At 29.9% G+C, this 13,596-nt stretch overlaps 1 long non-coding RNA gene across 1 annotated transcript; it reads right to left on the reverse strand.

Moving 5' to 3' along the window:
• Positions 1-2,334: 2,334 nt before the first annotated feature.
• LOC108475667 (uncharacterized) lies at positions 2,335-6,654 on the reverse strand. Its single transcript, XR_001870003.2, has 3 exons — positions 6,458-6,654; positions 5,767-5,819; positions 2,335-2,642 (listed from the first exon to the last, which is right to left on the reverse strand). It is a non-coding gene; the product is annotated as an uncharacterized LOC108475667 (long non-coding RNA).
• Between the last annotated feature and the right edge of the window lie 6,942 nt (positions 6,655-13,596).

The following is a 13,596-nucleotide window of genomic DNA, read 5'->3' on the forward strand; positions in this document are numbered from 1 at the left end:
TGTAACAGCCAAATTTTTCAGTGGTGTCGGAAACAGTGATTCGAGATCACTAAATCCGACGAGTAAGTTTAGAAATTTTAACAAATAATAATTATAGGCCAAGCGCGAACTTAAAAGAATTATTTTTAATTAATGAATTTTACGATTTTAAAAGAATTAATCAGGTAAATTGGGTTGGAAACGAGGTATCAAGACCTCGGATTCATAAACCAAGCCATAAATATTTTTATAAATATTTATGGAGTGTTATTAAGTTAATATTAAAGTTTCGTTAGAAAATTTTAACGTTTGGTTAGTCAATTAATTAAAAAGGACTAAATTAAAAATAGTGTGAAATTTATTAAATTGTGATTAAATAGTTTAAGTGATTAAAAAAGAGGGATTTAAAAGGAAATTGGACCCAAATTGTATGGGCTGGACAGTTGGGCAAGAAAATCAGCAAAAAAAAGACAAGGAAAAACAAGGGCAAAATGGGAAATTTTACAAATTAAACATATAAAACAAGACAAATTTGAAAAATCTAGAGATATCATCATTTTTCTTCAGCAAAAATGCCATGGGAGGTCTGAAAGCTGCTGGTTTTTCATAATTTGACATGTGAGTTCAATTCTTGCCCTTTTCTTTGAGATTTTTATGTTTTCGTGACTTTTACAATTAGGTCCAAGTGTTTAATTCATTAGTTTTTGATTTTATGGACAAAATTAAAAGCTATCATTGATAAGTTTTGGCTGTTTATGATGAAATAAAATGAATTTTAAGCTTTGATTTTGTTGTTTGATGATTTTATCAAGTAAATTCAATAGAAATTGATTTTAGGACCTAATTGTGAAAAAGTTGTGAATTAAGGTTTAGTGTTAAAATTCTGATTTTCAAAGGTTGTGTAATAGTTTAGAATGATGGAATAAAATGTTAATTGAGAAAAATTAGCTTAATAGGTGAGCTAATTGAGCAAGGACTGAATTGTATGACCTGTGAAATTTAGAGGAAAAATGGTAATAAACACCTTGAACTAAAACAGATTTAGACAGCAACAGTAGGTTAACTTTGAAAAATCACCATAAATTGTAAAAATCGAATTAGAGGATGAATAACATATGAAATTAAAGCTTATTGAGTCTAGTTTATTATAGAAGAAACGGTGTAAGTAATTGAATTGTAAATTATGGGATATAATGAATTTGTGAGACAAGGTCAGAATGAATTCAGATTCTCCTGTTTTGACTTTGGAAAATCACCAGAAATTGGAGAAAATTAATTAGAAGCTCAAATTTATATGCTTAGAATCCTTAATGAGTATATTTTTAATAGAAATCAACGAGAATATTATCTGAGTTCTGTACTGTGATATAATTAATTTTTAGTGAAGAGATGTCAGAACTGTCAGATAAGAAACAGGAGAAACTTAAATGAATAAATTGTACTAATTAGCTAAACCAAAAATTTTGAAAATTTTATGGTGGAATGATATGTGAGTCTAGTTTCAGGAAAAATTTCTGGATCTTAATTTAGAGCTCTGTAGCTCAAATTATAAATAATTAAGTGACTATGACTCGTGTGAATAGCTTGATGTGAGCATTAATAAGTAAATTGTGAAATCGTACTTACAAGAATGTTATATACATTAAGGATGTGGAATGGAGAGGAGGAGGAAGAAAATAAATGATATATGTTTATAAAAAAACAGTATGAGAACGATACACATCATGACATGTATATATATATATATATATATATGATGCTTGTTGGGTATGAAGTTGGATTGAAATGTTTAAGGCAAGTATTTTATTTTGCGTATCTAAAATGTGGTATTTTATAAAGATATGATCTAGCTTTAAATATGAATGCTTGATGACTAAGCTGAAAATATTTGGTAAGATGATAATCATGGTATAAAAGTATAAGTGGTACCATAATAGACAAGGTAAAATGAGTATGAGAGACACATGTATGATGACATACAAATGCTATGTTTGTAGTTTAATTGAAAATATTTAATCATTAAATGAATACTATGTTATATGCTTTTGATTTTGTATAAGTGTGCAAGAGATTAAGGTTGACCAAGGCTTGGAAAATAGCTTAGATATTGACCACACAGGCAGAGACATGGCCGTGCGTCTCATCCGTATATGGAACACGACTTTAGGACACGGACGTGCGATGTGACCGTGTGCCCCTAAATTGATGATGATGTCATAAACAGAAAGCTCCACGAACAAGGGACACAGGCGTGTCCCAAGCCACACGGGCATGTGGAATCCACACGGCCTAATCACACGAGTGTGTAGGTACTGTTCACAAGTAAAATTTAAAAAAAAAAAATTAAGCGAAAAATTTTATGAGAAATCAGTTAAGTTCCGACTTGATTTTAATGATGATGTTGGGGTTCGAGGGCCCAAATAAAGGTCGTTATATACATATATGATCTCAGAAAGTGAATAGTAATGTTTTGATTAATCTGTAAATGTTCTGTATGTACCGCTAACTTGTAACACTCTGTAACCCTGTTTCGACGACGGATACGGGTTAGGAGTGTTACAGATATAGCAATTTTAACATTCTACTCCCTATGTTGCGACATTAAACTCCTCATGTTGTAACACAATAACCAACTTTGAGTTCCTACGCCTTTGAATGGTTTCCTGCACACTTACTAAGTACGTTAGCTCACTTTTAGGCCTTATATAAAAGACTCAAAATACACTTTTTATTAAATTTAAACTAAAATATGAAAACTTAACTAATACATGATAAAAATGCTTGTATTCAAGCTCCTCAAGCATGAAAACTAGTTTAATATGCTAAATCGAATTACGACATATCAAACTCCTCTACACTTAAGTCGTTACTTGTCCTCAAGCAACGCAAAACAAAAATAGAAAAGTAAATGATGATCATTGGGCAAGTATGGCACCAAGATTGAGTTTGGAGTACATAACTAGGCGTTTTCATATTTACACATGATCCTGACATGATATATAAACAACTTACCACTTTCAATATCAAATACCTAAAGATACATTTGGTTCACTGTAATAGAATAGGGCTATAATTGAATAGAGTTGTAATGGAATAAAACTATAATCAGTAATTCAATTGCTTAGTTGAATAGAATGGAATAGAGCTATAATAACATTCTTGTGTTTGATTGAATAAAATAGATGTTGTGATAGTATAAAAAAAGACTTAAATAATCAAAGAACCCTTACAAGAATTTTTGTACGTAGATGATTATTGTTATTAAATTTTAATAAAATTATTGTTAAATATATTTTAATAAAAATAATAATAAACAACTTAATCATATTTTAACATAATAATTTTAAATATAATTTAATAAAATAATATATAATTTAATAACATTCTTAATATAATTTAATCATACTTTAATCAACAATGTGTTTAAGGGAAATCAAAAGGCAGAAAATATCTTACCCAATTTTAGATTTTTTATAATTTTTATGATTTTTTAAATTGAAAAGGGTTTAATTGATTTTTTAAATATGTTGTAAGATCTTTTTTTTTTACCTTTTTGCTTTATTGGTTCCAAAATTTACTTTGCTTCCAATAAAAGATCGTAAATGTTAAATTGAATAAATGTGTAAAAATTAAGAAGTAAATTTAATATTATACATCAATATAAACACCAAAACAAATAATAAGGTTTTCCATCATTTTAACTATTTAAATTTTGCATAATTGATTATAATAATTATATTAGAACGTTATGTTTGAGAAACCAAAATTTAAATCTCCACATTTATATTTTACTTTTATTTTAATTATGGTGATTTTGTAAAGAGAATGAATGATATATTTTTTCATCACATAGAAAACTAAGTAAAGTTTAATATTTTATTATATAAAAGGTTTCAGAGGCATTCATCGACGTAATTCATTTATATTTTAAATAAGCAAAAATTCTTTCCTAGGCTATTAAATAATAATATAAGAAAAATATTTTACTGAACAAGCAATTTTAAAAGGTGACACATATTCCTTTAAAATGAATAAAAAATTTTAAAAAATGAAAAATAAGAGACATATTAATATTTGAAGTAAAAAAATTAAATTTTATTGATACTGTCAATCCATAATATAACCAGTAAAAAGCCAATAATTGCAACAATGTATAATATTATTAATTTGTTCATGTTATCTAAATCGAGAAAAAAATAAAAGTCAATCAATAATGTAACCAATTAAAATACTTCTACTAAACCGAGAAAAAATTAAAAGTTAATCCATAATATAACCAATTAAAATACTTCTATTAAACCGAGAAAAAATTAAAAGTTAATCCATAATTGCAACAGTGTATTGATACTATCAATCCATAATATAACCAATAAAATTACTTCTAGGAAAAATTAGAAAAAAATTAAAGGTCAACCCATAATTGTGTCAGTGTATTGATGCTATCAATCCATAATATAACCAATTAAAAGTCAATAATTTTATTGAACCGAGAAAAAATTAGAAAAGAATTAAACCGAGAAAAATACAAAAATAAAAAAAATTAGAAAAAAATTGATGGGGTGTTTAAGTTCAAATATAGGTATTAAACTAGAAAAGTCAACAAGGATAAACACCATAGAGAAGCTATAAGAAGAATGTATAATAATCATTATTCTTAAATGTTATTATAACCCATCAAAGATAGTAGCATTTGAATTGAAAAGAAAAAAAAGAAAGAGTTGCAAATTTTTAATGAAAGAAGAAACATATAACAACACTGTATTAAAAAAATGGACAAGGACTAGTGATGTTTTGAATATATAAAAAAGAAAACATTGAAAAAACATATTAGAATGAATACAAAAAAATTGGCTTAGCTTCAAAGATTATATGTAGTATGTAAGGTCCCATTTGAAGATGGCATACGATATAGCACAGGAATATCAAACTAAGTAAAATGAAAGTCCTTATATTCATGCTCAAACTCTAGATATGATGGCAAGTATATCAGAAAAATAGAAAATAAATATATCATGTTAGTAGTGTCAAATTCATGGTTGGCCAACAAATCAAAGGCTACTAATTCCAATTCTTTAACCCTCCCCTAAGGCAAATCAAGCAAAGCAAACAAGATACCAAGTAATATAATGTTACTCTTGTACATAAAAAGTACCAGCACTCTTGTACATAAAGACTGAAGTAAATTTCATTAATGCACCTTCTCTTTTTTTGATGAATACTTATATTCAACAAAAATGAGCTAATTAAACATTTTTTGGACATATTCTCATTGCACGAAGCACTTAAATCTAACTTGTATTTCTTTCTATCTTCAATAGGACACAAACAAAGAAATAATCGAACACAAGAAAGTATTAGATTTCATTTATTAAAAAAAATCGAACACAAGAAAGTATTAGATTTCATTTATTAAAAAAAAGTATTAGATTTCACTTTTTAACTCAAATGAATCCAATTCAAGAAAAAGTAACCAAAGAACTCCATCTTTTAGATGGCAAGAATTTATGATTTTTTATTGTTGGATAAAAGATGACACTACATTAAGCACCATGCTTTATAGTACAACTGACTTGTTTCAATTAAATATCATTATAGAATTCAAACATTTATTAATCTAATAAAAATCCAATGACAAAGCACTCTTATACAATCACATTTAGATGATTACCTGAATAAAAAAACTACTCAAAAACCAAAACGTGATTTAACCAAACATAGAATATACCCAAATAATAATATTTGAGTACCGACATTCAAATTGAAGCTTTCCAATGGAATTTCAGTTACCTTTAGAAGAAAAGTTACACAGCTGAGAAGATGACCTTAACACCCCTATAAACCTGCAAAAAGGAAAAAAAAAAAAAAGGAAAAAGTTTATTCACGGTTTCATATATATATTTATATTTCCATTGTTACTAAACTACCTTTTTTTATATAAAAATTGAACATAGTGCAATACAATCAAATTAAACATGAGAAAAACAATAGATATGAAGTTATGGAAGAAAATAAAGAAAAGGGTAAGGTTTTTAAAACCTGTGGAGTGAAGAGAAAACATTTAAGAGACGAAATATTTTGAAGAAAGTTGGCAATAGCATGCAAGGGAAAGGAGCTTTGTTTAGAAGTATAAGATGTGGGAAAAAGAAGAAGAACAAACTAGTTGTGATTAGATGTTACTTAATTCCATGGATTAAAAAGAGAGGAAAGAAATGGAAAGACAAATAGACAGACACGAAAAAAAATTAGAAAAAAATCAAATTGGGAGAAGAGATAAGTATAGGCAGACGAATCATCTGCAAATCTAGGGAAGTTTTGGAAGATTAGAGATTTAGATGGAATAGAGATAACCTTTTTGGCAAAACACTGATTTGCCATTTCCATTTTCAAGAATTTGAACAGTCTTGTTAGGGTTACTAAAAGAGGCAGAGAGGAAATCGAAAGGAATAATCAAAAGGAATAAACAAATCGAAAGGTTTACCTGAGGGATGACTGCTACTGGCCGGAGACGAAGGAAGCAAGGGAGGTCAGGATTGAGATTGGACTGAATGAGAACTTTTTTTTCGTGAGAAAATGAGAGGGTAAAATGGAAAGGAGACCTGTATTTTGTGGCTATTTAGTGAAAAGGAAATGGAATAGGAATGCCCCATTTCCATGCTTAAACAAAAAATTGGGTTGTAATGGAATAAACCCATAATAGGCATTTCATTGAACCAAACTATGGTTTCTATTGGGCCCACAAAATTGGGTTGTAATGGCTATGCCATTATACCCAACCAAACATGCCCTAACATGCCCTAAGTTTAGTATATTACAACGTATATGGGCATTAAGGTTTTGAAATATATGCATCCATCAATAAATTGTATAGGTAATTTGATTATCTTAGCATAATACAAACAAACATTAATGCAATTACTTAATGTGATGTCAATTCATGAATAAGTTTACCTAGGTCACATAGGACTTTTCGGCTTGTAATGGTATGAGGCTTAGGACAAGTATGAGATTTAAGAACAGGAAGCATCAAATTGGTTTCAAGCACGAAAATAGTTTGGCATATCGTTTTGCTCCCTATTCTTCCCCCTTTGTAATCCTTTCCCACTCACCGCCTTATTTCTCCTTCTCTCACCTTCCTTATTTCTCCACATAGGAAGTCATAGCACAATACAACTACTACGACTAACTCATGAGTTTTGATGCACTTACTGAATGAGTTTTTCTACTTTTGTGACTTTTTCACTTTTTTTCTTTTTCAATACATCTCACTCATAAATGCTTTTACTTTTCAAGTACTTTTTCTACTCGTTTTTCTTGCTTTTGTGATTTTTTTCTTTTGTTGCACATATTGGCTAACCTATAATCAATATATCACACTGATTCGTTAGATTTCACTCTATTTTTACAAAATTCACCGTGATGTATCTACTTAACCCTCAATATGTATGGTCAGACGTATATTATTCATGCAATTCAGGATCAAAGAAATAGGGTAAGTACAAATTAATGTTTTGGCTTGGGTTTTGTATGAATGTTCATCAAGAAGTTTTTTTTAGCTCAAAATAGGTACTAAGGATTGATAAATAGGGTTAACTTTTTGGCTCTGGGATTATACCAAATAATGCCTTAGGTCATCCCTAGGTATTCCATTATTCACAAATTTAATCAATTAAACAATCACAAATTCAACAGTTTATCATACATATTGGCATGCTTGTTTCCCTTTATTCTCTATATCATTTGGAATATTCAATTACCCAATGCCTATTTACAATGTAATATATAAAACTTAGTAGTCTAATAATAAAAAATGATATCATTCACTATCAAGCCAAATTTACAATAAACACGATTAACCTATATACAGGCTCTTAACCTGTCACTTGTATTTCTACAAGTTTAAGCACACAATTGACAATAAAAATTAAAAGAAAAGCATAAAAAATTAAAACGAGTTACTCCTACACTTTAGATAACACATTGTCCTCAATGTGTAGTAAAAATAAATAAGGAAAGAAGTTACCCGATTGATCGGGACATTGTTGTACTCTACGGTGGGTTCTCCCTTCCTTGTTCGTTGTGAGCTCGTAAATATTGTGCTTCTTTTATGTGAAGTTTTAAGATAAAGAAGAAAAGAACAAACAAAAAGTATAAAAAAAGGTTAAAAAGAACTTCCTCATTCATTTCCCTTTTATAGTCTTCATTTTCTCCTCTCTTCCTTTTGCCTTTATGAAGTAATACAAATTGTCTATATAGGTCATCTCCTAATAATTTCTTTTAAGGATTCGTCTCCTTATCTAGTTGATCCATTGGTACTCCTACCATTTTACATAATTGCATTATTCGATGTGGGAAGAATGTTCCTTTTGATTACTCTCGTACACACTCAATCATACTTTGATAAATCCATGTATTGATTTATATCTATTTTTTTTTGTAATATCGCATATACCAGAATAGCCTGTATCGAGCTGATATTGGATATATCTGCTATAGGCCAGATTCTTGAACATACGAACTTCATCTAGATTTTTTCCCTTGGAGTCATTAGTGCTTGATTGAATGTTGCTGGTATCTTTTTTCTTGGTTGGTATGCCCATTCTTGTTTTCCTTCATTTAAAAATCTCAAAACCTCTTCTATGCTACCTTTTTGAATTATTTGAGATAAATTTTGAAAATATAATCAAAATAATAATATGAAGCATCATAAAAATGGCAAATACTTCTTTCTATTACCAAAACGTTCACCCATCTAACTTTGATGTATGTTCGCATATCACAATATGGTATTATCGCTTCTCTTTCTTTTAATGGGAGGTAAAGTTCTTGCACAATAGGTATTATTGCAAGTTTTTTCAGGTGGTAAGCAAAAGGTAGTTCATTCACGTTCAATTGCAATTTCCCACACTTCTTTACAATTCCACATTAGAGGGTTAAACCCTTGTTCTTGGAAAAATGTCACGGGTTGCAACCGTTGTAGGTATTTGTCTGTGTCTTTTACGTGGAATTCAATAGATGTATTCGTGATCTCACACAAAAAATTAATACTTCAAACCTGAATCTGTTGTGTTGTCTCCTTTTTCCGTTGTTAACCTAATCGAAAGTCTATCGATTTTTTTTTTTTTTTACAAATTTGGAGAAAAAGAGAAAAGATTTTATGGCCTAAAGAAAGATAATAATTAGAATGAGAATTGAGATTGAGTTAGGGATGTTATTTATAAAGGCTTAATAATTAATTAGTCCTAAGTCTATTAAAACACTATTATAAACACGTCTTAAGTTAGTAAATTCGAGCTGTAGGTTAAGTTAGGCTGTCACGACATCCCCATTTGTTGTCACAACATTGAAAACATTTTACTTGGGTTGAATTTCATTTAGTGTCGCGACATGTAGAGCAATTTCTGTCTTGTGTGATCATTGCTACTAGACCCCAGTTTATTTTACTTTCTTTGTCTATCTCCCATTCCTTTTCCAGAATTTATCCTCTTTTGGATTGACTCCATAAAACTTTGCATTGTAACATTTTTGTTTCAATCACTTCTTTCGCCATCCCGCCAAAACAATGTTTGACTCTTTGTTCTTTGACGACAAAATTTTGCCTTCTATTTCTCATCAGTTCAATTGCCCCATGAGGTGTCACTTGGTTTATAGTATATGGGCCTGTCCATCTTGATTTTAGTTTGCCAGGGAATAATTTCAATCTTAAATTAAACAAGATTACCTTTTGTCCTGGTGAGAACTCTTGTTTTTTTATCCTAACATCATGTTGGTGCTTGCTTCTCTCCTCATATATAGTTTGGCATTTTTGTAGGCTAGAAAGCATAATTCCTCTAGTTCCTACAATTGAAATAACCTTTCTTTCTTGGCCAATTAGGGGTCCAAATTCAATTATTTTATAGCTCAGTATGCTTTCCTTTTCAGCTCAATTGGTAGATGTCAATTTTTCTGTAAACCAATTTATAAGGGGACATGCCTAAAGGAGTTTTGTATGTTGTTATTAGGGGTGTGCACAATTCGGTTAAAACCGAAAAAATTTGGTTAACCGACCGAATTCGGTTAATCGGTCGGTTAACCGAATTTTTTCGGTCGGGGGTCGGTTAATAAATTTTTAAATTTTCGGTTAACGGTTAATTCGGTTCGAAAGAGGTCGGTTAATTGAATTTTTTCGGTTAACCAAAAAAATAATATATAAAATTATAATTTATAATTAGTCTACTATTTAATATTTACCCAAACCCAACCCAACATAAAACCCAATCTAATATATTTAAACCCAACCCAATTACCTAATTTAATTAACCCAACCCAATACAAATAATTTAATAAATAAAAATAAAAATCTAAAAGTAAAAATCTACTAAAACTAAAACACCCCTACAGATGATAGAAAAAAAAGAAACCCCAACTTTTCAAGTTTGAAATCCCTAATAAAATTTTGAAATCTCTCAAAACCTTCAAAATCTCCCAAAAGGCCAAATCCTTCAAAAGTATCATAGTCTGCTGGAGGTTGGAGCTACGACTTCTTTGCAACCATTGGTGTATCTCGTGAAGCTAAGGACAAGGTCTTTGGTCATTGGTCCAAAGAAAGCAATAGGTAAGAGATGAACTTGATGAAGGAAAACGAAAATAAAAGAAGAACATTTTAATTTTAGCCTTACTTTCCTTTGTTTCTTAATAATTCTAAACCAACCCGATTTAACTTGCTGTCCATTTCTCATTTCCTCTTTTTGGCTTTTTGCTACTGTTGTATAATTGGTTCATTACTCTTTATTAATTGTAATGTGAAAATTGGTTCATTAATTGAAAAGAAATCATTTATTAAAATTGGTTCATTAATCTTCACATCCAACTTCTTTTCAACTACGCATGAAAATTGGTTCATTAATTGTACCAATATTTTATTTATTTTTTATTATAAATTTTATTTAACAAGTATTCTATTTACTTTTGTTTATCCTCGTATTTTATGAAAATTGTTTAATATTATAAATATGTATTTTAATATTATAAATGTATTTTAATTTATTATATAATTTTTTCTTGTTGAATGTCCATCGAACCAACATCTATTGAGGGTAGTGTTACACCTCCTACTTCAATAGATTCTGAAAATTCAGGAGTTGGAGCTTCAAGCCAAGCAAATGTGACTACTGGGAAAAGAAAAGCCACTCCTCAAAGGTCAGAAGTTTGGTCTCACTTCACTAAGATTATTAATAATGAAGGTGCAAGTAAGGCTAAATGTAATTATTGTCAAAAGGAATTTTGTTGTGATGTGAAAAAAATGGTACAGGGTCATTGAAATATCATATTGGTTCATGTAAGAAAAATCCTAGCAATGTTGTTGACCCTAGTCAAGGACAACTAGTTTTACCTAGAAAGGGAGTTGAAGGGGGGGGGGGAAGGGCATCTTTCAACTTGGAGATTTGATCAAGAAGCATGTAGGAAAGGTTTAACACAAATGATTGTGATTGATGAATTACCTTTCAAGTTTGTTGAAAGTGAAGGCTTTAAGAAATTTATGTTTGTGGCATGTCTTAGGTTTCATATTCCTTCATGAACTACTATGACTAGGGATGCTTATCAATTGTATTTAGATGAAAAGGTCAAGATAAAACAACTTTTGAGAAGTTCTTGTTCTAGAGTTTGCTTAACTACTGACACATGGACTTCTTTGCAAAGAGTTAATTATTTGTGTATCACTGCTCACTTTATTGATAACGATTGGAAATTGAATAAAAAGATTTTAAACTTTTGTCCAATTTCTAGTCATAAGGGTGAGTCCATTGGGATGGTGATTGAGAAATGCTTGTTGAATTGGGGAATTGATAAGTTGTTTCTTTATTCTTTGTTGATAATGCAAGTTCAAATGATGTTGCTATTGGTTATTTGAGAAAAAATTTAACCCTCGAGGGGTTTAGTTCAAAATGGTAAATATCTTCATATGAGATGCATGGCACACATTGTGAATTTGATTGTTGTTGAAGGCTTAAAGGAAATGAATAAATCATTGAATGTGTTAGGGGGTTGTTAGATATGTGAGACAATCTCCACTAGATTACAAAAGTTTAAGGAGTGTGTTGCGGTGGAAAAGATAGAGTGCAAGAAGATGTTGTGTCTTGATGTTTGTACTAGGTGGAACTTGACTTACTTAATGTTAGACACTTTTCGAAACTTTGAGAGAGCTTTTGAGAGATTTGAGGAGCAAGATACAAACTTTAAATTTGAACTTGAAAGGGAGAGGGTTGGCCTAGTGTGGATGATTGGACTAATGTTAGAGACTTGAGGGATTTCTTGGAACACTTTTATGAAGTCACTTTGCGTATATTTGGCACTTCATATGTCACATCCAATAATTTTTTTGATGAGCTTTTTGAAATTGATATTCTTTTACGAGATGCTCAGTTAAATAGTAATGTTGATTTAAATGTTATGGCTATCAAGATGAAAGAGAAGTATGATAAGTATTGGGGGTGATATTGATAAGATGAATTTGCTTATGTTTGTTGCTTGTGTTTTAGATCCTAGACAAAAACTAAAGTATCTTAAATTTACACTTAGTGAAATGTCTAGTTCTGAAAAAGCTTCTGAAATGATGCAAAAATTGAAGGAATCTTTGTATGAATTGTTTGATGAGTATAAGCCTTCACTTCATAGTACTTGTAGCCAATCGAGTGTGTCAACACACGTTTCTCTCAGTGAACCACAACAAAAAATGAAAAGGCGAATGCAAGCTTTGTATAAAAAGCGTGAGTTGGAAATTTGTGGTGAGGATAAAACATCTGAGTTGGATAAATATCTAGCTGAGGCTAATGAGGAATTTGTTGAAGATTTTGATATTTTATTGTGGTGGAAAGTGAATAGCCCTAGATTTCCCACTCTTTCAAAAATGGCCGAGATGTGTTAGCTATATCGGTTTCTCTGTTGCTTGAGTCGCATTTAGCATAGGGGACGTGTGCTTGATCAATATAGGAGTTCTTTAACTCCTAAAATTGTACAAGCTCTTGTGTGTACTCAAGATTGGATTCGAAAATCATCATCACAAGAAGACATCAAAAAGATTGAAGAACAAATCCAAGAGCTTGACAAGATTGAAAATGGTATATTTATTATTTTATTTTAATAGTTTCAATTTTTTTACCATATCACTCCTACTTATTTATTTGATTCAATGTTTAGACTTTTCTTGGAATGCATCAGAGCCTACCCTAAATTCATGAGCTTTCGTGAGTTGAAGGGTATGCTTACTATCTTATTTTTGTTAACTTATAATCTATTCGTTTGTTTATATTATTTGATTTTTTTTAAATGCATATATTTCTATTATATGCTAAATTGTTGTACATGTTTTTTTAGTTGTAGATTTAATGCAAAAGGAGAACTTTTGGAGAGAAGACATGGATACAAATGGAAAATATTAAAGACTTACATTTCAATTATGTGTTAATTTCAAGACTTATGTAATGTTTTTAATTATGTAGTGATTCAAAGACTTGTAATGTTTTTAATTATGTAGTGATTCATAGACTTATGTAATATTTTTAATTATGTAGTGATTCAAAGACTTATGTAATGTTTTTAATTATGTAGTGATTCAATTCGGGTATTCGGTTAATTCGGTTA

The sequence above is a fragment of the Gossypium arboreum genome, chromosome 3 (genome assembly GCF_025698485.1).
Source record: "Gossypium arboreum isolate Shixiya-1 chromosome 3, ASM2569848v2, whole genome shotgun sequence".
Classification (NCBI taxonomy): Eukaryota; Viridiplantae; Streptophyta; class Magnoliopsida; order Malvales; family Malvaceae; genus Gossypium; species Gossypium arboreum.